Source organism: Octopus bimaculoides, chromosome 10 (genome assembly GCF_046866305.1).
Source record: "Octopus bimaculoides isolate indiv1 chromosome 10, ASM4686630v1, whole genome shotgun sequence".
In the NCBI taxonomy this organism is placed as follows: Eukaryota; Metazoa; Mollusca; class Cephalopoda; order Octopoda; family Octopodidae; genus Octopus; species Octopus bimaculoides.
Window position 1 is genome coordinate 7,877,912 of NC_142937.1, and position 10,347 is coordinate 7,888,258.

Genomic DNA, 10,347 nt, shown 5'->3' on the forward strand with positions numbered 1-10,347 from the left:
AGCCATTGGTTCATAAATCCAACCGTCCGTCGAAGGATTATTTATTTTTGCTAAGTGAAATGAAGTATTTTGCTGAAAAGCAGAACGCATTGCCGGTCCAAGAATCGAAATCACAATCTTTCCGTAATAAGGGCAAAACCCTAAGCACTAAGCCACGCACCTCCACCCGCGCGCACGCACGCAAATATACATACGTATATAAAAGAATTTTAATGCGAGCAGACAGAATGAACAAGCTTTATTACAAATCCCTACAATTGTTTTGACGTATCAGCTGGCAATTGCTGAATGTTCCATATATTATACACGTTAATGCGATCCAACAATGCACGTCTTCAGGTAAGTAGAATCCAAAGCACTGCTAGATCATCTTCAGTTTCACTTTGTTTTATACCCACACCATTATGGTAATTTTAACATTCGATTGACGAAGAACAACAGGAAAATACAAAGACATTCAAATGAGAAAAATACCAAATTTAAATTATTGAAAATACATCAGATCTGACAGATCTGTCTCGACTTTTAAGAAAATAAATGAACATTCTAAGATAATAACGTCGTAAAATAATAAATGTGAACAATTACTTGCCCCTTGTGTCTGTTACTCATACCGGACTTTGTCACAGTTTCTCTACAAGTCTTTAAGAGAGACTATCAAATCAAGAATATTTACTTCTATGCACCCATATACATACATTTACTTGACTCTAATTTACGTACATATATCTATCCAGACAAGCAGTTACACTTTTTGTTCTCATGAGTGTATATTTTTTCATACTACTCCATTTATAAACCTCCGAATGCACTCATATAAAATTGTTTTCTATATTTATAGCCATTCATTTAGAATTTTAAGTATATACTAAAAAATAAAAAGACAAACAATATATAATGTCCTGAGAGAACATTATTAAGTCTGATCGTTCAGATCTACGTAGTTCTATAAATCGTGATAGTTCTATAAATCGTATGATAATGTAACAATGAAAATACATGCCATATTCATGGCAGGTCTCGCAAGTTCATATATACCAGGATATCATGATAAAGAGATCTCTCCTATAGCTCTTACACTTTTAATCAAATACTTTTACACACATACAAATTATTATGAAATTACGTAATTTAGGTAAACAACAATATAATCATACTAATAATAATTTTAAATTTTGGTACAAGGCCAGCAAGTTCGGAGGAGGCGGGTTGAACTGATTACATCGACTTCAGCGTTCGATTGATGGTTATTTTACCAACCCCGAAAGGATAAATGGTGAAGTCGACTTCGGCGGAATTTGAACTCAGAACATGAAGCATTTTGTCCGACGAGCTAACGGTTCTGCTAGCTCGCTGTCTTTGTAATAATATTAATAATGATAATGAAAACCCCTCAATTAGTACATTTTTGAGTAAAACGGTAGATTGATGTAATAGTGGAAACCACAAGTTTCCTCTAATGTCCAAAAATGAGCTTTTAAATCTATGGTTACATGTTAGGACAATTTCATAGCGCTTGTCGATAATGTCATTACATAATATAATATATAGCGTTTCTTCTAAGCAAATGTCACACGCTTTTGAGTATATATTATATATGTGGTATCGAGAGTAAATTTTCAGCCACTACACCTGTTTGATATCATAGATTTCCACCGTTCAATATCAAAATCTTATTCTTTAAAGGATCTAAATTTTGTGAAGCAATTCTCCATGATCAGTGACCATGACATCAAAATACTGAAAATCACTAAGAAGTCAGTCTTTCTCTCGATGATATCTACTGGGTGGCACACAGTTCGACCTCTCCACTTGAAGCTCCGATGGGACTGATGTTGTTGACTTCATGGTGCAGTTCATCCTGGATAATCTCAGCAAATCGCACAAACTCACTAATCGGCACTATACAAGGACCATGGCCTGATCAAATATAACCATATGGACGGTTACGCTCTGTATGAATCCAGACTAGCTGTTATTAACAGTTTTAAAGTGTTTGGCTTATCTACTATGTTCACCACCAACTTAATAATATTTCGCATCTTAGATTCTACTCTGGACCTCGAAACGGAGAAGTATTACCACTACAAAAAAAAAAATGAAAAATGAAAAATGAAGGAGGAAACTCTCTATATTCAGAAACTTGATCACAGATATCAGCAGAAAGACTACCAACTTACCATTGCATAGAGAGACGTTTAAGAGGGTACCACCTGACTATAAAGAAGTTCTAGTAGAATTGCTTTTTATGCTATGTTATCTCCAAACCTAAGAAAGTTACGAAAAGATAATCTCATATAAGCTCTTACTGTAGATAGAATTTTCCTAATTTTAATTAAGCAGATTTTTCAGGAAATCCATAGATATAAAGCTTTTCGCATACTATTAAGATCATCTATTTCTGTTTAGATAATATCGCTTCCAGCGTTGAACGCTATAATTAAACAAACATGCATCCACACAATCTCCATTCCACACTCCCTCATGCAACTTTCGCAGTCTATATAGATGTCCACTGGGAGGGGTTTGCCTAACGAAAGCTGTAGTTTATAGAGACCCTTCATACTAACCGATGGTATTGCGCGCCATTAAATGGGCACAATAGCCAATAACTCTAAGGGCACATACTCACTTCATATGTACTTCTTCAGAAGTAAGGAGAAGAAGAGCTTGTCCCGATTCATCTGGAGATTCAAGACCACAGTTACACCTAAGCTGATATCAAATGGATTATAATCGACATGATCTCGCCTTACACACGCAGTGCTCGAAAGTACCAACTATGCCTCCGTGAAAAACTGCGCATACTTCAATAACCTACAATAGCCATTAACATAGAGGAGGGTATTTTATATTGCTATCATTGGCGATACGCACTTTTGATACATTTCAAGCCATTGACCTTCGACAATTTCGATATACAAAACTGTGTGTTTGTGCATGTGTGTGTGGGGGAGTGTGTAGAAAATTGAAAGCTATGGCCGGTCATAGAGTAACAATTGGTTTCGCAGTATGACTGGCCGTAACTTTTAACTTCCTAAAATATATGTTACTGCCCTAATGCAGTGATTCCCAATGGGAGCCAGTGGGGCCTAGGAAAAATTGTAGTGGGACATGGGATACAAATTTTTTTTTTTTTTAGTGGGACATGGAGTTGTGAAAATAGTTTTTCACAGCAAATATATTATACCTATACTTGTTTTTCTTTCAGCCACCCATGGGGCATACAATTTTCTGGAAAGTTATAGTGGAGCTTGGGGGAAATAGGTTGGGAAATACAGCTTTAGAGTGTTATTTTTCTTTGGATATATGAACTACTGATGATGTATATGTGTGTGTGTGCGCGTGTGTGCATGTAGTATTTTAAAATCGGAAACACGACAAGTATCTTTTATCAATTTTCATTTGCTCTAGTCATTGCACTCCGACTGTACAGGGACACTACCCTGAATGGTTTAGTCGAGCAAATGGACACAAAACTTAATTTTTAAAGTCTGGTATTTATTCTATCGGTTTCTTTAGCCAAACTGCTAAGTTACAAGAACTTAAGCAAACTAACACCCATCGGTCAGTGTTTGCAAACACAAAAGGATATATAGATTTTCATACACAGAATGGGATTTCATACACTTTCCGCCAACCAAATTCATTATAAAAGTATTAGTCAGGCCGCGAAGAGAGACCGAAATCGAAACCTCGTGATTGCACAAAGAGCTTCTTTGCTATGCCTGCACTTAAAAGAGGAAACAAAAAAAAAATTAAAATAAAACCTTAATTTGCATCGGCCGGGAATCGAACCCGGGCCGCCCGCGTGGCAGGCGAGCATTCTACCACTGAACCACCGATGCAACTGCTTATTTTGCAGGCCTAATATATATATATAAATATATAATAATATATAAGTTAAAAGCTTTCTGTTCGCTCTTCACAGAAAGATATCAGTATCCTAATCTATTGAAATACTGAAATGTATTGATCCTATTCTGTTCTGTTAACGTTTATCATATACAGGCCCTTCTTCTATATTTACGTGCATTGGCTGGAATTATCCAAAGATTTCCTTATGATTGTGTTTATGATACGTGTATGCTTCCATTCACAGACCTCTATTTAAAAGTGATAATCTTTCATTTCCATTAATGGCTGATACGGTATATTTGTTTAAATATTGGTGAAAATAGAAATGGTAAATTCGAATTGCCTGTATCTGTTACTTTAGAAACAGGTACATTTGTCTGTCCTTCTGGCCGTCTGTCTATCTTTCTATACACTACCTGTTTCTCACTCTGTGTCTGTGTGTGTGTGTGTCTTTTATGTTATATCTTACTTGTTTCAGTTTTTCACACTGCGGCCATTCTGGAGGCACCGCTTTGAAACGTTTCAGTCGAACGAATGGACACCAGTATTTATTTTTTTTTTAAGCTTGCTATTTTTTCTATCGGTCTTTGGCCGAACCGCTTGGTTACAACTCCAAGCGGTTGTTGGGGACAAACACATCACACATACACGCATACATACATACATACATACACACATACATGCATACGAACACTCATACATGCATATATCCATGATTGCCGAGAGAGATTGTGACGTAGAATCCACGCTGGAACACCACCGGTGACTTTTTTCTAAATTTATTTACTTTGGTAGATTTGGCCAGTTGAAATTTGTATCAGTTTTGTTCTGGCATCTACCAACGTACTTGCATTTTATTTTAGTCGTGAAACTGACTTATATGCTAGTTTCAAAATCTTCAACTAAATTTTTGTATGCTTGTAAGCAAGATGAAAATAATCACTATGAATTTGAAGGTGAGAGGAGAAAGGAAACGTACTTATCTCCCCCATGTATCAACAAGTAACAGAATCTGTTAGCAAACGGGTAATTTGATGGTGAGGTTGATGTCTATCTCTTTCGGACATAGGACTTTTTCTGTTTGGCTACCCATTTTCAGTTTCTTCAATTTGTGTTCGAATTGATTTCATATTCGGTGTAAATAATGTAGTTTTCCAAACCGAATCTCAGGAGATATTTCACTTTTCCCAGAAAATGTTTCAAAGAAAGTTATTGAAGTTTAAAATTTTGATAATTTTTTTCCGAGTCAGAAAACATATTCGGTGTAATGATGTAGTTTTATATGCTAATCAATGCCATGGAATTCATAAATCAATAAATAAAGAGTTATTAGTTTTTAAAGTTTTCAAATTTGGGTAATTGTAGTCAATCGTAAGCCACAGACACATTCATGCATGTTTCCATAGTAACAAACCAAACAGGAGAACTCTTTTGCATGCGAGATAGAACGTGTTGAAAAATACATTCTACGCGAAGGCATTTGTGTCGACATTGCGTTCTGCTGTTTGTTCCCATCTGCTGCTTGTACCCTGGTCGAGAGACGTGCTAAAGATAATACCTAAATAGGCCTTAAATCACGCCCCGCCACCCAATTTTTGTTTTGGTTTTGCATAATCGTATGAATTACCGAGTGTAGAATACAAATTCGCAAACATTTTATGAAAATTCCAAAAATTATAAAAGCTATGTCGTGCGTAAAGCAAAAGTTGATTTATTTAGTTTCGTATTAAAACACGACCCGCATAATATGATGGCTTCCAAATCCTGTTTTCTGATTGGGGAAAAATTATCAAACTTTAAACTTCTATAACTTTCTTTCAAAAATTTTCTGGAAAAAATGAAATATCACCTGAGATTCGGCTTGGAAAATTACATTAATACACTGAATTTTAAAGTTTTCAATAAAATTTGAAATTTCCTTCCGCAGCTGCAGCCAAAGCAGAAAAGATCCCAGACTTGTGCAACAAAGCAACAACACCATCAGCAAGAAGAGCAACATCAGCACCAACAACAATATGAATTATGATAACACCCGAAAGAAAGTGAACAGCCGCAAAGAGAACATGAACAAAAGTAGCAGCAACAACAGCAATGATTAGCCCCTCTTCAACCCCCGTCCCCCAGCTGAAATGTCATTTGTGTCAATTACAAACTAGTGATCCCATCCCTGTATTTTAACAATTCCGGCTGTTCTTTCTAATAATAAGCCTGCTAGATCAATGAATAGGTATTTGATTGAATACTTCTAGTGGCTTCTCTACATCCTTTAAAATCTTAGATATAGCTCTGTAATGTCTCGTTTCCTGTGTTACAGATTCTGCAGTATATCTTTGTATTTGGGAGAGTCACTTATTGATGGTATGATCGTTTCAAGTGTGTTTTCTTTTGTAAAGTGCTATGTTTATTTTATATGGTACATTCTGTTGCGCCACTTTCAATGATTTCTGATTGTTCAGTCGTGTTGTTTGTTTTATTTACAGTATCTATATATATAAAAATGAGAATGTGTGTCTGTCTGTCTGTCTGTCTGTCTGTGTGTCTGTCTGTCTGTCTGTGTGTCTGTCTGTCTGTCTGTCTGTCTGTCTGTCTGTCTGTGTGAATCCCTAAAACTCGAGAACTACGCAACCAATTTCATTCAAATTTTACACATGCCTTACTTAGGGTTCCAGTTGTGTTTTAGTCAAAATAAATTATTAACTTCTTGCAGAGTTCGAGCACACGGCAACATAATATCTCCTCCACTATTTAAGTATTACGTGTCAAAAGTGAAACAAAAACACTCATGTCAAATACTTTCACTTTAAAAATGAAACTATTCCACTAACTGAAACAATCACGTTTCGATACTGTAGTGACAGATACTTTCACAGAGAGAGAAAGAGAGAAAGAGAGAGACAGAAAGAGAGAGAGAGAGAGAGAGATGTATATGTATACATATACATGTATATGTACACCATTTCGATACTGTAATGACAGATACTTTCAGAGAGAGAGAGAGAGAAAGAGAGAAAGAGAGAGAGAAAGAGAGAGAGAGAAAGAGAGAGAGCGAGAGAGAGAGATGTATATGTATACATATAGATGTACACGTATATGTATATATATATAGAGCTATACATACATGTATATGTATACATATGTGTAGATGTATATATATATATATATAGATGTACATGTAATATGTACACATATATACATATATACATGCATACAGATATCTATACATATATACACCCATCACACACACATACACATGCACACAAACACACACATTAGTCATTTGTTTTCTTATCCAAAACTACGTCAAAAGTACTGAATGGATCTTTATGAAATTTGGAAATTATATTCTTTGCATAACGGCCATAACTCCCATGAAAATTCATATATGTCTGATGTTGATGAAATTTTAACCCGAACATAACAGATGAGCATTATTTAGAAAATGATGTCACACGTTATCGAGGCTACCATTCTTTCTGGATGTGCAAAAGGGGATGACGTCTTTATTCCAAGAATTCCTCTTACTTCATCAGGAGCAGACATTGCTTTTACATTCAGAAGACTACAATTTCCCCTTCGTGTGACTTTTGCCATGTCCATAAACAAATATCAGGGTCAAACACTGTCTGTAGCTGGTCTTCTCTTGGAAGAGCCCTGCTTCTCACATGGACAACTGTATGTTGGCTGCTCAAGAGTGGGCAGCAACAAAAAACCTATTTGTATATGCTCCACAAGGGAAAACAAGGAACATAGTTTACAATGAGGTGTTATAATCACAACAGCAAGAAAGTATGTACATGATCACGTTCTTTTACGAAATTTCATTGACTTTCATATATTTATATTGATATACATATATATACGTGTGTTTGGGTGCGTGTGTGTATATACATCTCTATATATAAAGATGATGCGTAGTCTAGACGGCGTTTTTAGATTTCATTATTCTCTTTAACCCGGGCAACGCCGGGTATTTCTGCTAGCATATTATATTTCAATGTTTGGGGTTACTGCTCATTACAAATCTCCATACTTTTGCAAATGTATTCGCATTTATACACTTCCTTACTTTAATAGTGCTCGAAGGTGATGCTTAATTTGAATGGGACACGTTAATACACTGTTAACTGGTCCAATTTTATGTTTTTATTTTGTCTATATTTTAGAGGTTAGTGGCGAGAAACGAGCCTTTTTGTTCGGAGATCATGCTTTGTGATATAACGGCTTTTGTATCCTCTGTTACATTATTTTCGTATCAAAAACACATTAATCATCCGCTGCGAAATGCATTACACGTCATAACTCACCCTGTCGTGTTATTACTTAACCATGGTCATTGTTGATTTGTATTTAATTAGCATTGGACTACGACAGATTTGTTCAGTTTGCTTTGGAATGTTTCATTTGTTTTACTTTTGTTTGTGTCCAAATGGACATTTTGCTCTTTACTTTACCTTGAAAGTTAACGTCCCTTCAGTTTTCTATTTCTTTATGAACTGAAATCATTCAAGAAATATATTTTGTGTGAAGTAATAAAATTTAACACGTAGTTCATCTGTTTTTACATAGCGTGGCTATTGTTGTGTGTCTCGATTTATTTCGTTCGTATTGAAGAGTTTGTTTCACTTTTATTTTGTTTATCCTACTCGCTCACATGTTTCATATTTCTCAATTTGTTTTATGCTATGTAAACAATATATTTTCTGCGTAACAACCACATATGAGTCATGAACCAGATATCAATTCTACTTACTGGGATCGTTTCTTTGTGTTTGCATTCATATAGCCGCAGGAGTGACTGTGTGGTAAGAAGCTTGCTTCCCAACCACATGGTTCCGGGTTTAGTCTTACTGCGTGGCAACTTGGGCAAATGTCTTCTACTATAGCCTCGGGTCGACCAAAGCCTTGTGAGTGGATTTGATACGCGGAAACTGAAAGGAGCCCGTCGTATTTCTATCTATCTATCTATCTATCTATCTATCTATGTATTTACACACACACACACACACACACACACACACACACACACACACACACACATATATATATATATGTATATGTATATATATATATATATATATATATATATATATGTATGTATGTATGTATGGATGGATGGATGGATGGATTTGTGTGTCTGTGTTTGTCCCCCATCAACTCTTGACAACCGACGTTGGTGTGTTTACATCTCCGTAACTTAGCAAAAGAGACCGATAGTGTAAGTACTGGGCTTACAAAGAATAAGTCCTGAGGTCGATTTGTTCGACTAAAGACGGTGTTCCAGTATAACCGCAGTCAAATGACTGAAACAAACAAAAGAATAAAAGAATAAAAGAATAAAAGAATATGTTACTTTTAACTTTTGTTTATCCAAAATGCTTCTTCATTCGTTTATGCAATCGTTTATTATTACTCAAAATCTCTTTTGCGTGCGTAATAATCACATCGAGATATACGATAGGTATCTGTTGTGACGTTCTAATCATTCAAACAATATTTACATTATTTACGTTTGACGGATATTTGTCCTCATCTTGTTTGTTGTTAACATAACGTTTCGGCTGATATATCCTCCAGCCTTCATCAGGTGTCTTGGGGAAACTTCGAACCTGGGTTCTCGTTCCTAAGGTATTTTTCATTATTATTATTATTATTATTATTATTATTATTATTATTATTATTATTATTATTATTATTCAGGTCACTGCCTGGAATCGAACTTGGAATCTTGGTTAAGAGCGCGGGCTACTGACCCCAACATTCCGAGTTCGATTCCAGGCAGTGACCTGAATAATAATAATAATAATAATAATAATAATAATAATAATAATACTAATAATAATAATAATCGAAAAATACCTTAGGAATGAGAACCCAGGTTCGAAATTTCCCCTGACGCAAGATGGCCTTGACCATTTCCCCCACAAGTAAATTGCAGCGTTTGTTGCGCGAGTGCTCTGAAAAAAAAAAGAAAAAAAGAAAAAAAGAAAAAAAGAAAAAAAGAAAAAAAGAAAAAAAGAAAGGGTGAACTTAGCCTTTGGATGGGTGTTCGTGGCAGAGACTTAGCATGAGAAAAAGTTACACTTCGATGTATGGAAGATTGCAGCGAGAGAAATTCGACTCCAAATGTGTGAGACATTATTCCGAGCTATTTACAAGGAGTAAAGAGCTGGAGACAACCAGCTTCGATGTCTTTCTTTAAGGCTTGCTGCAAATCTGAGCAGAAAATGCAGAGTAAAACAAAACAAAAAAAACAAAACAAAACAAAACGAAGAGAAATAAAATAAAATAAAAATAAATAAAAAGATAAGTAAAACAAACAGAATTCATAGATGAACTAGCAGACGTATTATGCGGTTGTGTAATAAACAAATAGCCGACACTGGAGTGCTTGCTGATTGCTTGAAAGGTCAGCAATTTTATTGACAGCAGTTTATTATAAGTTGGAGCAAACTGAAAGTAATCCAAGTGGTGTCAGATGAAGAGTGGTGA

General features: G+C 35.5%; 1 non-coding gene across 1 annotated transcript; it reads right to left on the reverse strand.

The window, feature by feature from the left end:
- Positions 1-3,777: 3,777 nt before the first annotated feature.
- Trnag-gcc (transfer RNA glycine (anticodon GCC)) lies at positions 3,778-3,848 on the reverse strand. Its single transcript has one exon. It is a non-coding gene; the product is annotated as a tRNA-Gly (tRNA).
- Between the last annotated feature and the right edge of the window lie 6,499 nt (positions 3,849-10,347).